Genomic DNA, 6280 nt, shown 5'->3' with positions numbered 1-6280 from the left:
CACAATTGTTGATATGTAACCCAGTCTCCAGTGATATGATGACCAAACAAGCAGAGGCAACAAAAAAAAACATAAAAATTGGTCTGACTGCAACCCAAACCTGGGTCCCGACCACTATACTCCTTTTCATGGCTCCCCAACTGTTCTATCCCATCTCAGGTTTCTGATTTAGTTGTATCTCTTCTCTTTTACTGTGCTCTCAGGAAATGAGCGACTGAGCGAGGGAGGGAGGGAGGGAGGGAAAGGCTGCAGAGTCTAGAGTGTGACAGAAAATAATGTGTGCTAACGTGTAATTATCACATTCACAGCTGATGTTTACACACACACACAGAATTAACAGTGGGCCTGAGGAGGACCGCCATTCATTACGCCGATCAATCGAGCAGCGACGTGATGGCTCATTCATGTGTCACCACATGCAGGACTGCATGAGGTGGCCTATTGGAGGAACTAGATACATGGGCGACTGGCAGCCGGGGGCCACATGTGCGGCCCCCATCATCACTTAATGCGGCCCGCAGGTTAACCCATTTAGGCCTGACGTCGAAAGAATATATATATATTCAAAGATTTGTGCCGCATTATAACATAATGCTTAGTTAAAACACCAAAAGGGGTCCCCGTTCAGAATGGGTTAATATCCGAACATTGATATATTATTGATTTCAGCTAATTACTAGTATTAAAATGCTATTGTCTTTTTTGTGTCCAATGTACTGTATTTGCCTTTAAGTTCTTTAAGTTAACATAACTATAACTAAATGCATTTGAAATTAAAAAATATATATACTTTTCAGGATTCCATTCTATTCAGTATTTCAATTCAAATATAGCAAAAATAGCTCTACAAGAGATCGGCTATTTTTTCTATACAACAGTATGCAATGTGGCTCTCTGGAGTGAGTGTGGAAATATAGTGGCCCTCTCATTGTCAAAGTTGCCCACCCCTATACTAGAGGATCACTCACGGTCATCCTCCGGGGAGCAACGAATCATTTTGTGGCAATCCACCCGTTCAAATTTGAGATATCTTGTGTGAAAGTGGAGGTTTTGGCCTAAGGTTGTCACCAGAGGAAAGGTCACAGGAGTCACCAAAATGACTAGGGCTCATCCTCCTGGGACAATGAAGGTGCCTTATAGCCAGTACTGGTTTGAGATACCTTGTTCGGGGCCAAGTTGGACGGATGGACATGATCGTCATTCAATCTTTGAATGTACTATAAGCGATGTATCTACAAGTACACTGTTTCGTGGATTTTGTTGTTGTCATGGCATGGCTGTGTGTCAAACGTGATATACCCAGCATGTGCATGCATTGCCCAGTGTGGGTGACTGATTGGTCATGTGATGTGTTTTAGGTATGGACAGAGGTTACAGTAGGATTTCAATGAAAACGCCTTAGTGTAGGCTACTGTAGATATAACATTAGAACCGCTCCAAGTCTCAATATTAACTATACTTTCAGCCTGAGTTGTGGGCAGGTTATTATAGGCAGCAGTTTTAAAAAAATAGTGAAAATAGCAGATCTGCAAGGTCGTGTCACATAAAAAAAACCCATAAAGAGTTAATATTTGCCATATCATTTAGAATGTTCAAAATTACCTCAAGTCATAATTTAGAATGACCTCAAGTCACGAACACAGAGATTTCTCTATAGCAAAATCATGTTAACAGAGGACTGCGTATGTTTCTCTCTGTCACAAATGCTGAGAGTGGAGACTGCATGATAAGGGTCGCGAAGAATTCATAACGATAATGATGTGAGCATCCACACTGATGAACCATAACATTCTGTAAATATATTGAACACGAGTGATGCGCTGAACGTGACATCCTGTGAAATGGGAGGTCTAGACTCTTTGTCAAATTGAAGAGGTCATCTGGAGGAGTGACTGTTATTACAAGATTACCCACTCAGTCGAGTCTCAGTGCCAGACAGTGAGCCTTCAGTCCTGAATAATGATACAGAATTAACTTTTCCAGGGCACAAAAACTTTGACTCTTGTCGCGCAAGAAGACGTTGTTGTCCGTATAGGCTGGTATAGGCGCTAATGACCCTGTCTCTTAGACCAATGGATGAGCCACCCACGCGGCGGTCGGGCGGTGGGCCTCTTAATCATTAAGAGGGGGAAAAATGAAGACAGGAGGAGAGAGAAAAGAAGGATAACAAGTGGGAAGGGAAGGAGGGGGCAGGCAGGCAACCATGACGATCACCTCAATTCATACAACTAATCCAGTTCACTGGCTTTACTTATTAGAGAGATGGAGATGGAGGGGGGAGGGAGAAAGGGATAGGGGGTGGGGGGCTTATGGTAAAACGAGCCTTAGGAAAAAAGCGAATAAAAAGGGTGGAGAAGGAATGGTTGCTACTGTAAGTCAATGTGACACATGCCTAATTACATGTGGTAATGAGTTAGGGAGGAGAGAGGAGGAGGAGAGGAAGGGAGGAGGAGCTGCAGGGTGGAAAGGAACAGTAGGATTTTCTTCTTTCTTTTTTACACCTTGATGCAACTGCAAGTTTTAATCCTGGTCTAGGGGTGAGCAGCCATATGTGCAGATACTGTAGTACAAGGCTACAAGGCTACAAGGCAAACAGAGCATTGACCCCTATGTGTAGGAGACAGTGTGTGTGCGTACATGTGTGCGCGACTCTGCGTACATGTGTGCACGCGCACACGCACACACACACACACACACACACACACACACACACACACACACACACACACACACACACACACACACACACACACACACACACACACACACACACACACACACACACACACACACACACACACACACACACACACACACACACACACACAAGGTAAACTTTATTGTCCACAAGGGAAATTTGTCTTGGGCTTTCACCCCAGCTACAGCCACACATAAAACATCAATGACAAACAAAAATACATTACAGAGGAAGACACAACATTACACAATTGCACACATGATGTGGATAATCTAACCTCACACAGTTACCGCTGTTTCAGAGCCTCGTTCAACATCTTAGTTGATGCTGGTACAAACAATTTTTTAAATCACACACACACACACACACACACACACACACACACACACACACACACACACACACACACACACACACACACACACACACACACACACACACACACACACACACACACACACACACATACACACCCCTCTATTCATCTCCTCTATTTCCATGCCTCCCCAACCCGCACACACCTGTGAAATGCCATTTGTCCGCCATGGCTATACTGTGAAGCTGTCCCAGTTTCCATGGTGATGGAGATGGGACGGGGCTTGTTGCCGTTCCAAAGGATACACCCCTCAGTCCTTCATCTCATGGAGAGAATCACATTGGGCCAGAGAGGTGTCTGACATGGAGAGGAGAGGAGTGGAAGGCAAAACCAAAATAAGTTTGGGGAAAGAAGTTCCCCAAAGTTTGAGTTTGAGTTTCAGATAAAAAGAGGAAGAGATGATGGTGAAATAACACAACAACATGGCAGATAAGAGAGTATATAGAAAGGAAGAACGTGTTTTAATTCAGGAGAACATTTTGGAGCAAGAGGGTGAAATCCTGAGGAAAAACCTGTCCTATGGGAACAAGTATAGGCCTAAATTCCTTTTTCTCCTGTGTCTGTGTACACCCCTCTGCTCATTATCAACTTTGCGATCCCGCCTCGCCCTCACTCTCATCCCATCACATCCCATCTTCCGCCGTAGTCTGAAGACCCACCTTTTCAGACTCCATCATGGCCCATAGCACTTATCCTACCCCCTTAGATAGCACTTTCTAGACTTAGATAGCATTTGAAACAGACTTATAGCATGTCATGTAGACAGCACAATAATTGCATTGTATGTATAGTCATAGCACATCATAGTACATATGTATAGCATAGTATAGTATATATGTATAGTTAATATGTATAGTGTCATTATATAGATATGTTCTAATTACGTTCTTAGCTTACGCATGTTTCTTGATAAATGCATTTTATATATGTGATGTATTCCCATACTTTTGTTCTTGCCTAATGTAAGTCGCTCTGGATTAAGAGCGTCTGCTAAATGCCTAAATTGTAAATTGTAATTGTCTCCCTGCAGCCCAGCCCACAGACCACACTATATATCCCATCCCTTGCCGTTCCAACCCTCCCCATCGTGATACAAAGCAGATAATCTATTCTTGTAGACCTAAATTTATGCCAGTGGACTCCAATTGATGAATGAGATAAAAGGGACCAAAATAACCGCTTGGTGTATTTATTGAGGTTTCGTGCCATTGGGTTCAACAGGAGCGAATGAGCGAGAGAATGAATAATGTTGTTTATACTGGTGGTTGTTTATTGTGTATTGTTTATTAAAGGATCCCCATTAATTTACACCGTAGTGGCGTAGTGGACTATTCTTCCAGCAGGTCCAGGCAAAAAAACATCACAATACAACATATGAAATGCAGTACAGCATGGTAGCACCATGCACCATAAAAACAGGGTTTTCTCTTTGAAACTACCGATAATAACAACCTCATCTAATGTAATTTCCTTTCTGATCATTGCTTCCTTAGGTTTTTCAACCACCTTTGTGCACGGAAAGTATACATAGGTAATCTGCAAGCTCACAACGTGTGGAAATGTCTTTACAAATAACGGGCAGCAGCCATTTCTGATCTGATTGTATATGTTTGTGTGCTGTGCTGTGTGCATATGTTAATATTTCTGTACACTCACTATAGGCCTATGACTTATAAGTGTGTTGAACCCACACGAGAGAGAGAGAGAGAGAGAGAGAGAGAAAGGAGGAAAGGAATGAGAGAAGGTGACAGGGATTGTCTCTTCAAACGTAGACACAACACCGGCCAGATTAAAGCACAACAGGAATCAAAGACCATCAGGTGGTAGGCAATACACAGGTGTCCTCTCTGTACAGTACAGTGTGTGTGTGTGTGTGTGTGTGTGTGTGTGTGTGTGCGTGTGTGTGTGTGTGTGTGTGTGTGTGTGTGTGTGTGTGCGTGTGCGTGTGCGTGCGTGCGTGCGTGCGTGCGTGCGTGCGTGCGTGCGTGCGTGCGTGCGTGAGCATGCGTGAGTGAGTGAGTGAACAAGAGAGAGAATCTATTTTCATCTCTCTCATCTCTCCACTCTTCTAGAGCGCTGTGTTGATGGTTCTTTTGATCCGTGCGCAATGGAGGAGCTGAGAGATTGAACAACAAATTGCTTTTCCTTTTCACAGTTTTCCCACCCTGACTCAGTTTGTCTCTCTTTCTCTCTCTGCTGTACTTTACAGAAATAAAGTGCATATAACGCACGCACGCACGCACGCACGCACGCACGCACGCACGCACGCACGCACGCACGCACGCACGCACGCACGCACGCACGCACGCACACACACACACACACACACACACACACACACACGCACACACACGCACACACACACCAACCCCGCCCCCATTGAGAGTACTTTTCAACCCTCTCTGTCCAGTTCAATAATTCCCAGCTATTGATTCACTGGCCAGGGGAGACCGCGTGGAAAAAGGGATGGAGAGAAGTGGAAAGGGAGATGTAGTGAAAGAGAAGATAGAGCTAGTGTGAGGAAGGACGGGGGGTTACAGGTGAGGGCCTTGGGTAAATATCAATTCATAAGTTGATGATCTGAGATTGTGAAAGGTGAAGAGAAATATATTGTTTACCTGTTTTCCTATAGTAATTCATCATGCAATAAAAAAAACACAACCAATATGACATGATAATGAACTATAAAACATAGAGGCATCCCATAAAGTTAAAAGTGCTGATGACTATAAACTAAAGTGCATAGAGCGACAGGGATATCGCACAAATACAGGCCGGTTTGTTGGCCAATAATAAGAATACAATGCATATATATACTATATAGTACACGATATACATACATATATTCCAGTATAATAATGAATATAATAATATAAGGAACTAGAAAAAGTGCCCTTCCGGGCACAGGTCTCCACCAGGAGGATAGGAGTGTGTGTGATGTTTGGCAAAATGTTTAGGAGGATGTTTTTTTTAATTTGTTTTTGCAACAATTTTCTTCATTTTGTTGAGGAAATGCAGAGCCAGATCACTCATAGCATCTCTAAGGATAGAATTCTGGATGAGCAGGACATGTGCAGCATTTTGTACAAAACGGGCCACTCCTGAAAACTTTGGAAGGCAATCTTAGCCAATCAGTGTACAATCTGAGAAATCCAACAGACTCGTCTTGATCACATGACTACAGAGATCATGTGTACCGTTTGCCA

This window comes from Electrona antarctica (assembly GCF_951216825.1).
Source record: "Electrona antarctica genome assembly, chromosome: 15".
NCBI lineage: Eukaryota > Metazoa > Chordata > Actinopteri > Myctophiformes > Myctophidae > Electrona > Electrona antarctica.
The sequence above is the reverse complement of the archived record's forward strand: the minus strand, read 5'-3'. Positions refer to the sequence as shown.